The sequence below is a fragment of the Cricetulus griseus genome (genome assembly GCF_003668045.3).
Source record: "Cricetulus griseus strain 17A/GY chromosome 1 unlocalized genomic scaffold, alternate assembly CriGri-PICRH-1.0 chr1_1, whole genome shotgun sequence".
In the NCBI taxonomy this organism is placed as follows: Eukaryota; Metazoa; Chordata; class Mammalia; order Rodentia; family Cricetidae; genus Cricetulus; species Cricetulus griseus.
The window spans coordinates 172860998-172882698 of NW_023276807.1; the positions used below are offsets into that span (position 1 = coordinate 172860998).

Here is a 21701-nt window from a genome sequence, read left to right on the forward strand (position 1 = left end):
GCTTGACTTTGAGAAGAAAAGCTCCAAGTTATCTGTTTGGTATAAGGCCCTTCCTGGAAGCTCTGAGTTCTCTGTTTTCTGGAATATTCCTTGTATTCTCTCACTTGTGCCAGGAGTCAGGCACCAGGATCATATGGGAGTACAGCTGAAACAGAAGAATCAAACTATCTGAGAAGCAGTGAGGGTGGAGGGTACACCTTGCTCTCTGTTGAATCCCTTTACTCTCTCCATGCACCCAGACCCAAATTTAACACAACACAACGCAATCTTTTCTTTATCGTGGCCTCATTCTGTGACCCTGTTAGTATCTAGCAGCTGTACCTCCTGATAGAGCTTCCTCTTCTTGATAATAAAGAAGTGGAGAGGTGGAAAGCAGAGAGCTATAGTGCTCCTGAGAAGAAGGACTTTTAAATTCAAAACAATAGAGCTTCATTCAAGTCATGCGATGATGGTGCACACATTTAATTCCAGCACTTGGGAGGCAGAGGCAGGTGAATCTCTGTGAGTTCCAGGCTAGCCTGATTTACACAGTGTGTTCCCGGACAGGCAGGGCCACATGAAGAAACACTGCTTCAAAAAACAAAACAAAACAAAACAAAAAAACCCCAAAAACCAAAAATAAATAAAGTGGAGCTTCAAATATGTAAAAGATGATTGAAGAGCGCTAAAGTAAACTGAAGGTTTGCTTTTGTTTTGACAGTTTGTGCAGATTGTGTGGTTACCAATTCGGTAAGGATGGCATGGGAAAGCACATAAATAATTATGCCTGCAAAATCAGGAGCTCTTCTGGGGTACAAGCCGTAGGCACATATGTAAATGGAATCCTCAGCCTGGAAGCCTGTGTACATCATGTGTGACAGGAGGGAGGGGGCAGATGGGGACTGGTTCATTTGCAGGCCTCACTGTGTGGGTAGAACGGTTTGAGGAAACTCCATTGCATTCTAATGTTTTCAACCTACATCCTGTTAAAATAAATTTCATGGAACCAGTGAGAGCTGCTTATAGAGTGAAGTCCACCCCAAACCAATATCCCAAACTGTTTAACTGCAAAATGTTGTGGTAGATAATGCCCAGGATGTTCTGGTTAGAAATTGCCACAGAAATTGATAAGAGTGAGCCATAGTACTGCCAGAAAATGCATCTGTTCTTGTTTTTCATTCACTCTGAAGCTGTTTCAGTGGATTGGTCCTTTCTCTACTCAAGAATAGCAATAGTCCGAACATCGGAGGAGACACACGATTTCTGTGGTCACTCTTGAGAGCAGGCTCTCATGTCATATCAGATCATGTGATGGCTTCACTGCAGCTGTTGAAGATGGTCTGCTCCAAACAGCGTTTAGAGCCCGACACTGAATATCATTCAGTCCTGCCCGAAATGGGATAGAGACTGTGGCACAGGCAAGCTCACAGCCCACTCCCCTCTCCGACTCCACCTCCTCTTACTTTGAGAACTTTCTGATTGTGACCCTGTGAAGCTCAGTGTCATGAGGATTGGTGGAGATGGAGAGAGGGGACAGGTTGTTGTCACCAGACCCTCAAGATCAGGGTTGTTCTTGAGTGTCAGGCTCTGTACTGTGGTTGGGCTGACTCTGCTCCCTTGGACACTCTCAGGACATTCTTCCTGGGCCTCACTGACACTTACTCTCCTCCTAATCCCTACCCACCCCCACTCCCCTGTACCACTGACTCTGATACCCGAGAAGCTCCTTTTGCCCTTCCAGGTTACCTTCTTAGGCAGTTATGTGTACATCTGGATGCCGGAGTGAAATGTTTCATGGGACCTATGAAGAAGATGGGGTTAGTGCTGCACGTACATCTAAATCTCCACATGCAAGAATCCACACTTCTCTCCTGGTGACTTCTGCTTCTTACACAGCTGTCTGCTGCTTACTCTGTATCACTGGATGGTGGCTGTTGGGATATAGATTTTATTTGGAAGCTTTCCATGAGATTCAGCTTCTGGAAAATTATCTTGAGACCACAAGGGAAATACTGAGTGGGCTGACAGGACAAGGAGGCAACAGAAGAAAACATGGGGTCCTCAAGACCAAAATTCTTTTCAGTACAACTACAAGCCTGTATTCTTCAGGGTGTTTCATGTTGACACTGTCCCTCAGCCCACTGGTGGTGTTGGAAGCAGCCTGGCATCATCTACCACAGCCTTCCCAAAGCCTTTGCCATCCCTTCAAGCATAAGTGTGAGGTTTGGCTATCTGACTAGATCTCACTAAGGCAGATGCCAGGCATTCATCATCTTCATGATCGACTGAGGGCTGAGGTCCATTGTTCCAGTGCTGCCTCACTGGAGCCCAAGGTTGAGTTAGCTGAGAAATCTCCTCAGTATGAGGACAGCAGGTTGGAGTTAATCTAGTCTGTCAAACTGCACTAAAGGCATAGGAGGCCAGAACCTACTCTGACTCAGTGGCTGCCTTTATATTATGTCTAGTCCAACTGAAATGATGCAAATCTTCTTATCCCAGGGTATGACAAAATATAGCAGTCATCCTCACTTCCTAAAATAGGTGCTGCCACTGACTAGGTGGCTTCATAGCCGTTTACAGACATCTAATTTCACTGTTTTTTTTTTTTTTCCGAGTTTCTTTCACAGAACAGCAGTGGAGACCCAGGACGCAGAGCAGCCACATTCCTGCCCATACTGCCATAACTACATTACCTCTACCGTTTAACATATTTGCTTTAACTGTTCTTTGTTTCATGTAATGAGCATGTGCTGGTGCTCTAAGTCTGGAAGAGACTCACTGAGAAAAGCAGATAGCCTCAGCTGAGCTGAGGTTACACATGCATGAATGCATGCATGCGCGCGCGCTCGTGCACACACACACACACAGAGAGGGGGGGGGTGGGATGAACATTGCCTTAGTGGAAGAAACAGGCTCATTGGAAACCTGTGAACAAGAGTTGTCATTGCTACTGCTGCTGCTGCTGTCTGGACATGGGATCTCTGCTTCCCTAGAGAAGTGTTGTTTTTTTTCTATAAAGGTCTTTAACTGATTGGCAAGGCTGGCTTGTGTGACTGAGAAAAGAAAAATCTCTTTTGCTTAATCTCAATTGTTGACATTAACTACTTCTAGAAGACATCGTCTAAAGTACCTCAATTAACATTTGGTTGAATGCAGGACACAGTGACACAGCCAAACCCATGTGTTGGGACTGGAATTTTGGAAGTTCTTCCAGGAGTACACTTAGTGTATGTGTACTTTTCTATGTATATATTATACTTCTGTTTAAAAGCTTCTAAAATGTGTTTATGTTTTACGCTATCTACAACCTAAATTAGAGGTGAACAGGCAGGAATTTCTCATGGAGACTTGCCTTGTGGTAGCTCTGGGTCTTCTATAAAGATTTCTGTGGTTGTATATGGACTTAGTAGATGGAGATGTCTCTGCCCAGACACTGATATACCTAAAACAAATGTGAGGTGCCAGAGAGTTAGACTGAATTTCCTATGCAGTTTTAATGATAAAGGTTCTAAAATATGTTCTAGAATAATAATATTTTTACATTATCTCTGCAAATACAGTGACTCATTCTGGAAGCCCCAGCATGAACTCCTTCCTCTGTAGGTTAACATATTTTCAAGTCTACATGTTCTTCTTATTCTTCCTCACCCAGTACACAGATAGCTCTGAAGATCTGTAGAGATGTCCAACCTCACACATGGAAAAACTACTACAACTGAAACATTAATCACAACATAACAAAAGGTAAGAGTTTGATGCTACCAAGGCCCACAGGTGCCTGTTTGTCCAGTCATGGTGCAGAATCTCATAGTTCCCTGGAGCTCTGTCTGATATCCTCAGAAATGCTGTCTCTGGTTTGGACAAAATTAGCCTTGACCTAATGCAATGTTTAATCAAATATAAACAAATTTAAGTGCAAAACTAAATGTTCAAAATGTTTCCAAGTACTTAACTTATCCCACAGTAAAGCTCAAGAGTATTTGTGGCCTATGACAACACCTGACATCTAGTAAGCCATGTCTCATCACAATTGCCAGTCAATAATTAGTTCATAACCAAAGGTTAGGGTGTCTCATCAATTTAAAAAAAAAACAAATTGATTCAAGCTCAGCCAGAGCTGTCTTAGATTTTAGGATTAATAGAAAGGGTATCAAAATACTATTACTAAATCATGTTTGCTCAACAAAGTAAAGACAGAGAGGCTTCAGACTGAGCTCTTAGACACAGTAATTATACTGTTCAGTCCAAAACCTAAACTAGGGTGAAAAGTAGACTGGATATGTAAACAAACAAAACTCAGAGGCCCTTAAGTGAACTCTGATGGGCATAAGGAGATGGCTCAGCTGGTAAAGTGCTTGTTGTGTCAATATGGGGACCTGAGTTCAGTTCATATCACCATGTCTAACCTGGGCAAGCAGGTCACCCAGGGCTGGAGGCCAAGGACAGGTAAAGCCCTGGAGCTTGCTGACCAGCAAGGTTCAGTAAGAAATACTACATAAAAAATGGAGTGGAGAGAAGTTGAGGAAAGATACCTATTGTTGACCTCAGACCTCTACACATCCACACATGCATCCATATGCACACATGAGAACACATACCACATATATATACCACACACACACACACACACACACACACACACACACACACACACACACACACAGCAGTAGCCTGTGTGACAACATAAAAGCAATCTAATATGTATTTAATGAGCCCCTAAGGGAGAAGAAAGAGGAGTGGAGATGGAAAATTGATCTGGAGACATAGTGTTAAACATTTTTCAGATTTCAGGGTGTTGTAGACTGGTATTTACAACGATCTCAATGAACCCTGAACAGAAGAAACATCTAGAAAATGATGGCAATGTGGAACAAAATCAAGTTATTGAGCTGTTACTAATGAGACAATCATAGATTCAGCTAAAGGAAAGTGGGCACATGTATTCAGGCCGGAATCAATGGATGTAGAAGATATAACCCTTTTAGGTAGAAAACAATAACAATATCTACACAGAAAACTCAACCTTGGAGTCTACAGGAAACAAAGACCAGTGAGATGGAACAGTGGGTAAAAGTACTTACTGCCAAACCTGATAACCTGAGTTCCATCCCTAGGATCCCCATGATGGAAGGAGAGAACTGACTACTTCCATTGTCCTCTGAAGAGCACATGAGCACTGTTGTGCAATGTACCCCTCCACCAACAAGCACATGCTCTCTCACACTAATTATAATTTTAAAAATCGAAACTAGATATTTTAAAACCAAAGACAAAATAAAAGTAAAAACTCCTAGTATGCACAAAACCTGTACAAATTCATGACCAGCAAATCTGCTACAAAAAACATAAAGTCCTCAAAGCAACAGGAAAATCTTGTCATGGAAATAAGGAACATTTACAGGGAAGCAGAAGTGTAGGGTAAATATACGAGTTAAGAATTATCCACACATAACTATATCTTCATGGAGTTCAGAACGCTATCTTCTGAATACAGACAGAACTATGTCAGCTACCATCTTTTCACTCTTATACCCTTCCCAACAGCTAGCAGTCACTAATTCTACCTCCTGGTGTGGCACACAGTAACTAGTCTATTGAAATTCTCTCAGATTGTTGCTCACAATGTAAAAACACACAAGTGAAGCTTTTTTTTTTTCTTTTCTTTCTTTTTTTTTTTTTTTTTACAAATGCAGTTTATTTACTTTAAGGAATTTTTGTTATGGGGCAGAAGCACAGGGCTTCCATGCAAATCCAGTCTACACCTCCCCCTTCTAGACACCCCATTAGTGAACAGTGATGCATTTGTCAAAAGTGAATAAAGTAACATTACTCTCATCCACATTCAGAGTGGACCTAAGGTGAACTTAGTGCCATGTGGACAAATGCATAACATTGCATTTTCTTCTTGAAGGCTAAATGGCATTTCATTGTGTATATGCTATGCATCTTTATTCATTTTAGGTTATTTCTACTGTTGGTAAAGGACATTTACAGAAGCCCTGGTGCTATCACAACATGCTGCAGTGGAGTACTGAGTGCTTTCTTGAACAACCGACTGTTCAGTAGGGTGTCTGATGATGTGTGCAACCTCTGTGCTGTGGTTTCCATTTTGTTTCCTCATCTTACATAATTTGCTCCATATATTCTTGCTTTCCTCTAAGAAATACATGGATTGAATGTTTATTTTCTGGGACCTAGCCCACCATCTTTTCATTACACATCACCCCCTTTTTGCCCCACTTCTTTTGGCCTTAAGATGTTGATTGATTGCCTGTATCATTTTTCTCCTTTCCTTACTTCTGTGGCAAATGCAAACTTCTGTCAAAGTAGGAAATACTCCCTGTCACATCCATTGCTACTTTCCATTTCTCCTGCACCAGATTTAGCTCCTTTCAACTTCTTTTTCCCCTGGGAATTTATAAGTTAATAATTTATTTGTATTACAAAGCTAATAGCTTAGATTCTTTTATAATAGTTCCTACAGAACTTTGAAGATTAGCTTTTCTAGTATGGAGTACAGGTATCTCAGTGAAAACTCGGAGCATTTCTCCAGTACCACCTTGTTGCTTAGGCTTTCTGACTGTTCCTAACAACATCTCCATGAGTTCTGGAGAATTGAAAAGGCACCAAACACTGTCCTGAGCATTGGGAACATATTACTTGAATTATCCATGATTTCTGGAAAGTCTTGATTCAATCTTGAATGATTAAGATACTTTTACGCCTGGCATCTGCCAAGAACAACCCAGGGGATTGGGTGGGTGTTTCCTGCAAGCCAACACTGTCTAGCTTGTTTGCTTCAGACTCACTGTCTGAGATTTTGAAAGAAAGATCCAATAAACCCAGTGGTTCTAATAGGTGGCCGTGGTGCCCTGGACCATGGTGACTCCAGGGTTCAGAAGTGAGTGAATTGAATTTGTATACTCCTGCGAAATTTTAGTTCCTGGATTAATGACAGGAAATTTAAAATTATTGCCATGTTACTTAGCATTATGGAATTGCTTATCCTTCATGTATGTTGGACCTAGGGCTGGCCAGTGAAAAGTGTACCCTCACTCCTAGTACTCTTGTCACATGTTGAACCCAGTAGACAGGCACAGACCTGTGGCTCTAGCTCTGTAATCTGATGTCACAAAAGCTGAAATCACTTTGAAAGTATAATTTTCTCTTTATTTCCTGATTTTTCAAATACTCTTCTATCCACAGAATGGCTGAAAACACCCAGCTCATGATTCTTTTCCAAGTGCTGTCAACAGGTGTGACTGTAAAGGCCTTCAATGGAGTGGCTTTTGATCAGGTGTATATTTTAGTCATATTCTTGGTTGAAATTCTGGTTTGCCAGTCTAGATGTGGAAGGTTGATGTATGCTTTCTCAGAAATGGGACTTGCAACTAGTGACAATTACAGGGTCCTGAATATGGACTGGGGCCTTGCAACCATTTGGAATTTACATGTGGTCATAAACTGTGGAGAGAGGAGGGGGAGCAGAGGAAATCTTGAGTGTGTAAGATATTGTGTGAATATCTGTAATGACCCTGACTCCTTGTCTATCTGTATGTAATAACCCCACCTGCATGTTTATCTGAATGTAATAACCTAGCCTCCATGTCTATCTGTATATAATAACCCCACCTCCATATATATATATATATATATTATATATATATATATATATATATATGTATATGTATATAACAACCCCACCTCTATGTCTATCTGTATGTAGTAACCCTGCCTCCTTGTCTATATGTATGTACTATTACCACTTCCATGACTATCTGTATGTAATGACTCTACCCCCTTGTCTATCTGTATGTAAAGACCCCGCCTTCTTGTTCAGCTGTATGTAGTGACCCCATATGTCTCTGTTAAACTCTATATAATAAGCACACTGAGATTCTAGGGTGCTGAGGTCTCCTGAGCAGAAAGTGCAGTCCACCTGATCCTAACCTGTATGTTTGTCCATTGGTCTGTAGGTTTATATTTTCATTCTCTCATCATTACAGTCAGGTTAAATCTCTGGAAGCTGTGCAGGGACACAACAATAAACTATTCAGGAATGTGAAAGAGAGGGCCACCTAATCTGATGGACAGTGCTGCTCCCTGGGGATGGGGAATTGGGGTCCGATGTAGAGGCTGCTCCATGACTTTGTGATGCTGGCTTCTGCAGCACTGGAAACAGGAACCTTGGACAGATGGGAGATTTATTTTGAAGGAAGAGCTGGAAGCATCTGGTATACACAGGCCTGTTAGCTGTTAGCTAAGAATAATAATCCCTTCACATTAAGAGGAACATTTAAGGAAACTATCTGCTTTCTCATCCTCATCATTTTGTTTCTGCATTTTATAACCACTTAAAACCAGACAGTGTTTGTTGCAATCTTTATGCTTCCACACACAACATTTTGTTTCATCATTGCTTGGGACCTAAGCAATGCAGATTTTCTTATGCTAGTTTGTATAAAGAAACTGAACTTCAGAGAGAGAATGAAGTGGACAGTTTGACAATTACTAGCAAGCAAGCTATAAATCTCATTGTTCATCTACAGCATAGTTCAGCTGGGTCTATAGAAAGGGAGTTGATAAAGGGCCTCCACTTTGTCTCTTCCTTTGTCTTTCTTCAGAAGTACATCCCACTCAGCAGTCTGTATTGTTATCCTGAGGAAACCCTTGCAGTTGGGTACTTTGCTCCTAGTCTGACAGGTCAAAGGCATGGTGGTGATATTCCGGAGGGACAGATTACAAGGTAACACAAGCCCCAGTGGAATGCTGAGGATCTGGATCACTTTGACATAATAACCCTTTTGACAGAAGTAGCTAGGAGGCCCCTGAGAACTGCTACTACCCCTTCTTCAGCAGTGCCTCTTACACTTTTGCAATGGTTGACACTCCTTAAAAGTCCTACCCCTCTAACCACACTGGGGCCTAGCTTCCAAAATGTGAGACAATTCCATCCAAACCACAGCATGCCCTCATTTTCTCCTGAACCCTGGGACTGTCCTTTAAAAGCAGGGACTAAAACATTGTCTTTTTGTTCTGATTGTCCGAGCTGCCACCACAGAAAGCCAGAACAAGTTCCTTACTTCTTGATCCCATCAAGACCTAGCTAGGAACTCATTCCCCAGTGCATTTTTTTTGCAAAGAGTATAGAAACGAAAAGCACAGGGCTAAGCCCCTAGCTCTGTTGGTAGAATTCTTGCCTAGTATTCGTGAAGCCTGGATTTGATCCCCCATACCAATAAACAGAGTGTGGTGTTACAGGCCTGTAATCCAGCACTTAGGAGGCAGAGGCAGGGGAACCGGAAGTTGAAGATCATTTTCTGCTGTACAACTGAGTTTGAAGACAGTTTGGGCCACATGAGACCCAGTCATCAAATAAACCCTAACCCTGACCCCCCCACACACACCATTCATAGTTCACAAAATAAACCATCAGAAAATACTTCATGTGGAGAATCTAAAGTAGCCAGTGATGTTCATAGAAGATGAGAATTTGGGGGAGAAGGCTGAAACAGTAAAAATGCTTTAGCAATTAATGTACCTTGCAGAAATTAAATGCCACTAGTCTGACCTAGTCACCATTATGCCCAGCTCTCTGTCTCTGAGATACTCTTTATCATGAAACCTCACACATTCCAGAAGTATGCTGTTTGTGATTCTGTCTTCCTGCAGTCGGGAGAACATTTTTTTTTTTTATTTTTGTCAGAAGGTAAGGTAGATAAGTGACAATAACAGTTTATGAATCATACAGTGTCCTGCCAAATTGCTACTAATTTTATTATTTAAGTCATTTAGCTAGGAGTGACTTGGCACAGACTCTCCCTGGTGCCCAGCATAGCTTTAGGGTGAACATTTTTCAGTCGGGCTCTCCCGTGCTCCAAACAGTTAGCTGCTCACCAGGAACAAAGTGGGCTAAGTTCTCCAAATGGCACTTTTCTCCCCCAGATTCTTCTGCATGCACCTTCCCAGGGAGCCCTTCTGCGGATGTCTGTGATGGTCAGCTACTTGTCACCTTGACAGTATCCAAACTTCCCTGGGAAGAAGAGTTGTGGGCATGCCTCTGGAGACCATGTTTTACTGATGTGGGAAGATTCATTTTTTTTTCCTGTGGGAAGGACCATTCTATCCAGGAAATGCTGGATTGTCTAAAGCTGAACACTGGTAGATAAGCATGGCTTGCTCTCTGCTTCTTAACTGAAAACAAGATGATTTAATGTGTGTGGGTGTTTTTGCCTATGTGTATCTCTGAGGCACATAAATGCAGTGTACACAGGGCCCAAGGAAGGCATCAGCTCTCTGCAACTACAGTTGCAGGTGTTGGGGCTGCCATATGGGAGCTAGGAATTCAACTGTGGTCCTTTGGGAGAGTAGCAAGTGCTCTTAACTGACATTCACCAGGGAGAATCCATTCCATTCTCTTCATTTTCACTGTGGATACACGAGTAAAGAGCTTGGCATGCACTCTAAGCATGTCTGTGAACCATGTTCCATGTGATGGTGAGGGTGGCACACTGTCTGATGGGACACAGAGGACATGTTTGAGACTCACAGTGGAGGGTGTGGTGAGGATGGCAACAGGGGGGAACTGTGAATAAACTAACAGCCAAGCTCTGACTTGAGCTGGTCAGGCAAAGGAAAGACATGGCTAGAATGGTACAGGCTGCACTTGGTCGAGACTTAAAAGGGAGGCATTCCTGTGCATCAGACACAGAGCTGTGAGAAGTAAACAGGAAGTGAATGGCTGGAATGTGCAACACACTGTGTCTAATTCCCACCATGTGGCACTCACACGGCTGATATACCGATGGGTAGGAGCCTATCCAAGGATGGCAGTTAATGACTCTCTTTGCCTTTGCGTGGTTTAGACTCACAGATTATCATCTACAAGGCTTCATTTCTTTCTGACAAGCTGCTCTCTGTGCTTTCTGGAACCTTGGATGTGTGTGTGTTAGGAAGCCTGGGTTCTCTAGACTGCCTTTCTCTGCATTTCTCTCCCCCATTAGCAGCTACCTGTATTAAACAACAGTTGTCAACTGTAGGGACTTATGGATTCTGAGGTATCATGCCCATTTAGAGTAAAGGCTCCTGAGCCTGGCTGTCTCAACATGGAATGGCTTTTCTTATGAAATCCATTGCTAACTCCTTTCAGGCATTCTTTTCTGACCAGCTGGTCTCAGCATCCTGCTGACAATGGCATCTCATGACATTCCAGAGGAGCTGACCTGCTATCTGAATCCCAAGCTATCTCACTTCCTTGAGGAGATGCCCCACATACAACAGGAAAAAGAACCTGAGTGTTCCATGGGCTAAGGGGCTCCAGGAATAAATTAAAGGAGGAAAAGATGCCCTCTCCTTTCTGGTTCCTCCCTTTCTGGAGGGACAGAACACTGTTTATTGAGGGAGGTCTGCAGCAGGCAGACATCTCTGTTCCCTAAACTCTCCCTCCTGCACAGAGGGAACTGGTCTTTCTGCAGTGTTAAGAAAGCACTGTTCAGTTCCCACTGACTGACATAGACAAAAACCGAGCCTGCATAGCCTTCGGTAGAGCGCCTTCTCACTGTGGGCTGCTCGTTTCATGCTGTTCCACAGCCCAGCTTGTTTCCTTGGTAAATTAGACTGCCCTTGGCAACCCCAACTTCTTAAACTGTTGTCTTTTCTCAGAGTTTGCAGATGGAAATCAAAGTTCACACTGGAGCGGGAGCCTTTAAGTACAATGGAGTGTACTAAAGCTTTAGCATGTCATCACATACTTCAAGAACGACTTTTGCCTGTGACATTCAAATCACATTTTTTAGAAGAATGTCTCTCAGCTCTGTTCTCACATTAGAATTATCTGGAACACTTAAAGAAAAAACCTAAGCTAACACTAATGCATGGACTTTCTCTGGACAGCTTTGCAGTTGATCTGGATGTGTCCTGGTTACATTTTTCTCTCTCTCAGCTGATCTGCCACCATCACTGTGATACAGCAGAGAGGGAGGGGCTGCAGGGAGTGGTGTGTGATGCTCTGGGCTGTGGGCACACGCCACTGTACCACATCTGGGCCCGTTTAAGTATCTTGACCTCAAATCTCTTATGTTAACAGCAAAATCATTGACATCTGCCCAGTCTTTGCATTTGTCCATTAAATCAAACAAAATAGCTCTTAACCTACCTTGAAGTGCAGTTTAAAACACACGTGCCATGGTTGGGTTCCCACCTAGACCTACAGGTGAGCTGCGAGTTGCCAGCTGCAGAGACACTTCCTCTGAGTCCTGGCTTCAGCCCTGCCTGCCTTCAGTCTTTAAAACATATGACTCCTCTACCCAGCAGCCAGAACCAGCTTTGACCTTTAACAAGTAGCTTGTTTCCTTGACATTTTCTCAAGATCCTTGCTCCCCGTGGACTCAGTGATCTGTGAAGGGCAGGGAGGAGTATGCTCCCTCGAATACCTGCTGTCTGGGACAGACCTGTCCGCACTCTGGGCTTCATGGGCTTCTTGAGCAAGCAGCTCATGTCCCTGTCCAGGGTGTGCAACTTCTCAAGGGGCGGTTATCCTGTGTGGCACACTGCAGTCTTTATTCAGAAAAAAAGACAAGAAGGAAAGGCAGAGTCACTACCTTCTGGAAGCCAGCAACAGGGAGATGAGGAGCATGCCTGGTCTGTCCTGCCTCCAGTGAAAGGAGAGCGATGGGTGTGATGACAGCGGTGATCAGCAGACAGGCTCCAGTGTTGACGTAGCACAGTGGACGGGACCAAGTGTACCAATGCTCCACTTCTGCTCTGTGAGCAGCATCCCAGCTCCTACGTCAGTTCCAGTGTGCTGTAGATTGAGCACTTAACAGACATCAGAAAACCAAAATGCTGAAGCCTGATGTTTGCTTCTGACACTTATAACAAGAAAGAAGAAACAGCTGTGCAGTTTATTTGAATTAATGTGTGTATACTTTAAAACGTATACATTTACATACATTTGCATGTTTTGTTATACAAGCAAATATATAATAAATACTTTAAACATAACTTCGTTCAAATGTTTTTGTATACTCAGTATATTTTTATTTATTTGTATACTCAGACATGGTATAAATCAATATATTAAGCATAATAGAACTAACTTGCAACATAATCAGAACTAATATCTGCATATTAATTTCACTCTCTTCAGAAAGTTACTTCAGTTATCCTGGAAGCAGGTCAGCTCTCCCCGTCTCACTCAGGGGCAGTGACTACACCATGATGGGTTATCTGGAACCTTCTCCATTTTCAGGAGTCTTGTGCTTCTAAGAAAAGTGTTTCACTTTGTACCAAAGAGGTTTACAGTTTGTAGGCTGGGCATTCTGCTGGTGGAAAGATGCACTCTCAGTATTTTTCTTGCACAACTTACTGTACAGCTTTTGTTGATTCTGTGACCAAACTGTGTCTATCCTGTGCTTTCTGTAGGGTTCGGCATGTTCTGCTAAATCAGCCTGTGGTAGAAAATATAGAGAATGAGAAGGTGTGAATATGTCCCTGGGGACTTGGCCTGAGTCAGGCATGTATTCTAGCTGTTGCCTGAGAAGAGCAAGCTAGCGACAACAGCAGCAGGAGTGTGAGCCTTTGAGAGAGTGTCCAGATGTTTTCTGTCAAGGGTGGAACTGAAGGAGTAAGAAGGGCGTCCAGCATGTGGACATGCATGCTTTCAAGGTGTGTCTTAATCATTCCTGAAGGGAAGGTGGTACAAAGATAGCCTGCAGGGTGGATGTGTGCTCATCTGGGAGCCAGTGGCGGTGACCAACAGGACTGGTGTTCACAGGAGAGCTACCTGTGTTTGCTAGCTTACCTATCCTTATCAGGTGAGTGTGGGTTCCCTTAGCTTTGAGACTGTGGACAAGTTAATTCACCACTTCACAGTTTGATTTCAAAGGTAAGAATATAAATCTATAAAGCAAGTATACATTATAGGAGGGGGCAGTTCTAAAAGCTTATTTAATTAAAGACACATGTAACTATGCAACTCAGGATTAATCATTTGGAGTGAAGCTGGGTTCCATCTTCCTCCTCAATAGTGGCGCGTCTCCTCTCCCTTCTTTTCAGATTGGGGATAATAATAGTTCTATTGGGTAGGATTTTCTTTCCTGTTAAAAATAGATAGCTTCAAATCCTTGAAGCTCTTAGCTAGTGCTCAGTAAGCTTTAACTTTAATCCTAACAATTATTATTTTTCAGCAAAAGTATCAGCCATGTGTCAGCAAGGTGTAGGTTCAATTGCAAATTCTCTAGGCTTACCTTTTTATTCTCTGTAAATTTTTATTGGGTTTCTAATTGAGAAATAGTCTCATTATGTAGGCTACCCTGTTATAAATTACACTATCCTCCGGCTTCAGCCCCCCAAGTAGCTGGAACTATGCCATATCCCTGAACCTAGCATTTTAGTCTTAATTTTGAATTAGGGAATTCTTTGTAATATTTTAAATTTAGAGTGACTTGCTGTTGCTATATTTGAATTGTGCAAATTAAGTGAGAATGTGTTGATACTTTATATTAAACAATCTCAGATTTGCATAATTAAAATTTTCCTGATTCTAATTTGCAAAAACTATGAGTAGCTCTGCATCTCACTGGACTTTGAGAGTATTAAATGTGCTAATGTATGCTAGTCATTTAGCCTCAGGCCTGACATTATTAATAATAATGATCTCTAGGCAGCAAGAACTGTGAGTGGACACTAGGGATGGAAAAATGACTATTTCTTTCTCCCATGACATCTCACAATAATTCACCAGTACTTGACTGTCTTTCTCATTTATTGAAGAGCTGGTATAAGTGGGAACAGGAGAGAGGAACTTGCTAACTACTGTCAACATAGACCCATGTCAGGAGGTGTTTCAGAAAACTAGGGCAAAGTTAAGAACTCCATCCAACTCTTTTTCTGTTCTATTGTGAGAGATGCTGATTGCCTAGGATGTTCTCACCTTTAAAACTTGTGCAAAAACAACTTGTGTAAGATTTGAGTACAGGAAAAATATTTTAGAATATGAGAAGATGGTAAAGTCCTCAGGGCTCCTGGTTTCATCTCATGATGTCCTAACTCATGGATGTCCATTTCAATTTGGCAGATTCTAATGTCAACCTACTTACTGAGGATAAAAGTCAGGTGAGAGCTTATACAGACCCCAAAATGAGCCTTGTTTGTCTTTCTAGAATGAATCTATCTATCTATCTATCTATCTATCTATCTATCTATCTATCTATCATCTATCTATTTATCTAACAACTATCTCCACCACTATCACTGCTACCACTGTAGTCTTTTATCATTATCATCACCATCATCATCACCATCACCATCATCTTCATCATCACCTACAAGTGTCTGTCACCTACCTATCTGTATCCACATTAGTTATTTTGCTTATTGCTATAATCAAACATCTGACAAAGATCTTCAGAGATGAAGGATTCACTTTGTCTCATGGTTTGAAGGTTAATATTAGTTATGTTTCTTATTGCTGTGACAAAATACCCAACAAAAGCAACTCAATGGATAGTGTATTGTGTACATCATGTCAGTGAGGGCATGGTGGAAGGATTTTGAGGCAGCCAGGAAGTAGAGAACAATGAATGCTGGTGCTCTCCAATTTTCTCCATTTTATTCAGTATGAAACCTCTGCCGAGGGATGGTGCTGCCCACATTCAGGTTGTATCACTTTAATAACCCTCTCTGGAAACCGCTTTACAGACAAGCCCGGATGTGTCTCTCATCTGTTCAAGTTTACAGTAAAGATTAGCATGATAAAGTACAGAGTCTTCTATGGTGAGAAGGCACTGTATTCAGCAGGGAGACCTGGGCTAGGTCCCTCGCCTGTATCTCTTAGGGCAGTGAGAAGGCACTTTGTGTAGCAGAGAGACTGTGGCTAGGTCCCTCACCTGTATCTCTGTAGGACAGGAAGTAGAAACAACTCTCAGTGTCTCTAGTTTTGTTATATTTAATTCAGGTCTCCTGGGCTCCCACGGGGTAACACATTAAGCTCTGCTTTAACTTAGCACTTCTCTAATCCGCAGCTCCAAACATTTCCACATCACTTTGCAAAGCAGTCCCATAGGCTTATGAATGGCATCATCATGCAGTCATATCAACAACCCAAGTTCCTGATATCAACCTCCTGGGTTAGTTACTTTTCTAATTTCTGTAATCAAATGCCAGGCAAGGAGAGGCTTATGAAAGAAGGCTCAGTTTTGGATATGGCTTGAGGGTATGGTTTATGAAAGCAGAAAGGGTTGGTATGGCATTCTGCTCTCTTTAATCACCCCTTCACATCTCAGAAGAACAGGAGAAGAGATGGGACATGAAACAGGATTGTGCTATAAACATGAAGGCTCATATTCTAATATGCCCACACACTAACGGTCTCACAACCTTTCCAAACAGTGCAACCAGCAGTGGGAAAATATTTTCTATCTATATAATAAAACTGAAAGTATAAGACAGTGAAAATAAAATATTAAGTCAATAATGCTTAGAAAATATTAAAATTAGCAATTGGTTCTTCCATAAATCGTGTCTGGGCATTTGACATGGTTTTCATCATCTTGAAAGCAAAGTAGCTTGCTAATGATAACATCCTTATTTATTTAAAAAGCTGTTTTGTGTTTCTCTATCATGGTCAAGGTAGAGACTCAAACTCTACCTGGGGCTATAGAATTACTCTAACATATTTTCTTGTCTGTCAACCAGTTCTAGCCAGGGTGCAGGGGGTGAGAATGAACTGCTCACCTCATGTGTGGAGTGGAAGCACAGAGATATGACTCAAAGGTATCTATCTGTACATGTCCCATGGGTATAGAATGCCTACAAGCCTGGCTGGCCTTGATCAGATCTGTGTAAACATTAAGTCATAATGAACTGACCATGTTATAAGAAGAGGCTGGAAGACAGTTTGCTGAGCATTTCTGAGGCTACAACCATTTGAGCAGTCTGCTGCTTACGTCTTCCCCATCCTCACTGTTCCTGCACATATCAGGTTCCTCCAGAATGAGAGAATTCAGATGGTGCCTCCAGGGAAATGGTCCAAGGTCCTTCATCTCACCATTAAACCTCTTGCTTCGGAAACCACTCTCAGAACAAAGTGCTATTATCAAGAGAACCTGCCTTTGTGAAGAATGGTTGGCTCTGTAGCAACTTCGGAGCTTTTGATGAATTGAAACATCCATTTTAAAAACAACCAGAAACTTGGGCTCCAACAGTGAAACATGAACCTGTGCAGTTTTCATCTGAGACTGTCTCTCCACTATAAATTAAGACCTCTGTGCACATTTTGGCCTTTCAGTCAAGATACTGAACAATGGATGTAACTGTCAGGCCTCACTGAGAGTTACCAGGATTGTCTTTTCTGCAGTGCCCTCCACCCCCATTCTGACACATAAATTTTAAAAGGCATTTTCAAACCACTGGGTATAATGGAAGACAACCTTGAAAACAAATCCCAGAAGTCATGTTTCATTAACACCTTTTATGGCAGCAGATAGGCCTGGTGACAGAGTGTAATTTCACCAACAAAATCAAGCAGAGAATGAATTTCTCATTGTGTAGCATCTGTATCCCTGGGCATGTGTGTTCTAGGTCAGTTTCTAAAATCAAGGGCACCAGCTCTGAGGAACATTAATTGCCATGAGAAGGAAAATAATTAGCATTATTCCTTGTAATAGGAGTGAGGAAGGATCCTCACAGGAAATGCAGCCTTCCTAGATGGTGGCTCTGGGCTGTCACAGTGAAGGCTGCTGCAGTGCCACACTGGTCCTGACTCCATGCTATCTGTGTTTAGATAGTTACAGCTCAGGTTATGGAAATGTGTGCTGTGACAATGCTCCTCAGAGGAATCAGAAGAGTCCAAATCACAGTCCAGGCCCTGCTGTGTCTATCGGAAGCCACACAGAATCTACCCAGCATTCCCTAAATTCCTACAGCATTAGACTCTCAACTAATTCTGAAGGAGCTCCTCACCCCTGGGGTCATACAACCTTGAGTTAAAAATCTCATCTTTGCTGTTTACTTTACTAAGGACAATTGATTAAATATTTTATATTTTAAACTTCTTACCTAGAAAATGGCAGAAACAGCACCTGCCTTAGAATTTTGTTGAGAAATCGCATGACATTCGTAAGACACACAGTCCTATACCAACATATTATTTAGTTGGGTAAAGAGGTTTAATTACAAAGTTAGTCAATAAAATATGATTGACCTAAATTTATTCATGGAATAAATTTAAAAACCACTTTGGATAAATTTAGAAACCACTATAAAAGGGATTTCCCAAGACAATAACCAGATGTGACATAGCCCATCTTGATCATCAGAGGCTCAATAAGCTGCCACTCTGCTCCTCGTCCATACAAATCCACACTAAAACCCACAAGGCAAAGTACAACCTTGTGTTGTTTTCTCTTAAAAAGAAAAAAATCTCCCCCAAACCCCCAGACAATTGAACTCTAAGCCCCCCACACTTTAGTAACAAGACTTCCCACCATTGAAAAATGTCACAACATATAAAGTAGATATTATTTATGTACACAGTATATTTTATAGCTGCTAAGTTTACTTTCTTTTATCTTAGTAATATTTTTATTTATTCTTTGATAATTTCATAGATATATGCAGTGGGTTTTGATCATAACCACTCCTTATGTCCCCCTTCCAATTCCCCTTGGACTCCCTTCATCATTCCCTTCCAGCTTAATAACCTTGTCTGTTACTTTGTTTTGTTAAATAATCCCACTGGTTAGCTCTGCCCATATGGGAATGGGTGTGGGATCATCTGCTGGAACATGGGTGACCTCCCACTGGTTATACCCCAAAGAGAAGTGATTCTCCTCCCCAGGCAGCCAATCATTCCTTCCCCACCTAGAGATGGTGTCTTGTGAGCTATTCATGTTGGAATTCTATTCCAACCATTCATGTTGGAATTCTAGGTGGTTTGCATTTGTTCAGGAGTTAGGTAGGTAACCACAGCTGTTGTGAGTTCAGGAGTGCAAACAGACATGTCATGTCCAGAGTCGGCATTTCACAGCTCTCATCTCCATTCTTCAGCGCTTACTGTCTTTCTGTGCCCTCATCAGTGACGTTTGTCTCACTCAGGTCTGAAGAATCCACAGATAGTTATTGTCAGTGCTCTGACTAGTTATGAGCTTTTGCTGGAACTGCAAAAAGAAGTCTGTGTAACCAAGCTGGAGATAGTATTAGTCTAAGGGTAGGAGCATAAGTAGTTAGAAGTTAGTTTGACAACATAACCATTTAGCCAAATGACAATACTAAGCTTACTCTGAGGGCCAATGACAAGCCATGGGCTTTTGACCAAGATTATAATACCAGATGAAATTCCCTCCTGTGAAGTGGGCTTCAAATCCAATCAGAGAGGCTTTAGTAAGATATACTCTGGTTAAGGGTTTATTTTCAACCCTTAGAAGAGCCTACATTCTGCCAAAATGATGTTTTTTTTTTCAACCAATATGGGTCAGGTTGTTAATAAAAATGGACCTCAGCAAGAATGTTCATTGGGCCCCAGGGAATGATTTGAGTGGCTTATGAAGCACCTCCACATCTCAAGGGCAAATCATATAGAGAGAATAGAATAAGTTATCAAAGTCATAAAAGATGGGAATGAAAATGAAATGGACAGAGAGTATGATGGTGGATGTCCTCATTAAAGTTCATTACTATGAGCCAGGTGGCAGTGATACATATCTTTAATCCCATCATTCTGGAGGCAGAGGCAGGGAGATCTTTGAGTTCTAGGCCATCGTGGTCTAGAGTGACTTCCAAGATAGCCAGGGAAGTTACACAGAGAAACCTTGTCTAAGATAACAGGGGAAAAAAGAAAGAAAAAGATTCATCACTATGATGTTGGCATGTAATGGTGACCATGTAATTTGTACCATAGGTTTAGTGATCATCTTTAAAGTGTCAGGATTTGTAAACGCTATCAAGTGTCATTGGACAGCAATAGCATCTCTCTGTCACCGACCAGAGATATACACCTCCAGATTCTGGCTGTTTGTGTGTTTGCATGTATGCTTTCTCTTCACAACTGGTTTGACAGCGTAATGACAGACTAATCCCAGTTATTTGTGCCTTGTCTTATTTTCTTTGGTTATTTTGACTCTGTTGCATGTCACAAAATGTGGATCAAATTTCAACGCCGTTACTGATCTATTTTTGTATCTTAGAAAGATCAACTGAGAAATTAATTTTGCCATTATAAAAGTTCCAGCAGATCCGATTAGCTTTAGAATAATATTCAATTGTTCAATCATGATCAAGATAGGGATGTAGGGGACAGTACAAGCCACGCCTTCCAGAAGCTGGCTACAGGTGTGCCTGACCATGCCTGTCAGAGAGTGGTCAAGGTGAGATCAGGATGACACATGATTGGGTTTAAAGGGACAGACAAGGCACATGGGAACCCCTTCTCTCTCCTCCCTGCCTTGCTGCCCCTGGCATGCTCTGGCTTGCATTTGGCTAGGGTTTATCTAATAAAGGATATCTTAATCTCACAGGTTACTAAGCTCATTCATTATCTGGTGCCCAACGTGGAGCTCAAACCCACAACCCTGAGATTAGGAGTCTCATGCTCTACCAACTGAGCTAGCTGGGCCACGACAAAATGGCGCCCAAACTCAGGACCTGAGAATGGGGGAAGAAACCATGGACACCATGAAGAAATGGACACCAAAGAAGCAATGGAAAAGGCAGAGGGGATGACGGCAGGAGAGAATAATGGCTAGGGAACATGGTTAGGAACAGCCAGGAAGATGCTGAATAAAGAACAGACTCCAATTTTGCAGCATGGAACTGAGAGCTCTCTAAAGATGACAAGATGCCTGTGATTGGTCTTTATCACCGTTGGGTTGCTAGGAGTTTCCAAGTCCATGCTCCCCCACTCAGGCCGAACCTCATGGCTACTGTGGCATGGGACTGAGACATGCCAGGCCATGACATGGGGAACTACATATTTTGATCTCATCATCTGCTCCACTCCCACCTCCTCCTCCACTGAGCACAGCCTGGCCTCTCTAGCTTTCCTGCCCTATTGTCTTGCCTATGTTCTAGCACCATCTACTTTGCCTCCAGTGTCATTAGAGTGGCCTTACACAGAGCCTCACAAGGCTGACTGCATGACTCTTATCAGTCAACTTCCAGATCAAAGTAGAAACCTTTAACCAGGAAGCCCTTTATCTACAGAAAGTGTCACTTCCCTATTCTTCTGCATGTTCTTCTCAGGACATGTTACTGGGTGAACATGCTTGGCTTATGTGTCTCTGTCTAGTCTTCTGCCCCTCCCCCACCAGAGCACAAGCTCCATAAAGAGTTTCTTCCCTATCCAGATCACAGTTTATCTATTTCATGAATGAACAAGTGAATATGGCCTGTTTCTACCTATTGTGAGCAGTCTTATTTGATGTTCTGTCTTTCAAAATGCTGGTCTATAAACAAGTGAATAAAAAAGAATTGAGTGGAGGAATACTAACAGGGACCTGAATTCTAGCTGCCAATGGCAGATGAACCCTCTCTGACATCTGGAACAAGCTCTTCACCCTAGGCATCTGTAACTTCATCTACCAATGAGGAAGTAGTTGACTGGTATTTCTTCTACTTCTGCCACCTGATAAGTCTGATCGAAGTTCAGGACTGATACATATGGCATGAAGTCAGATGTTATCAAATTCAACATGAAACTGAATTGCATGGACAGCTTAGCTATTGTT

The 21701-nt window shown here is 42.1% G+C and overlaps 1 non-coding gene across 1 annotated transcript; it reads right to left on the reverse strand.

Moving 5' to 3' along the window:
* Window positions 1-20517: 20517 nt before the first annotated feature.
* Window positions 20518-20590, reverse strand: Trnar-ccu. The gene has a single exon. It is a non-coding gene; the product is annotated as a tRNA-Arg (tRNA).
* Window positions 20591-21701: the final 1111 nt, after the last annotated feature.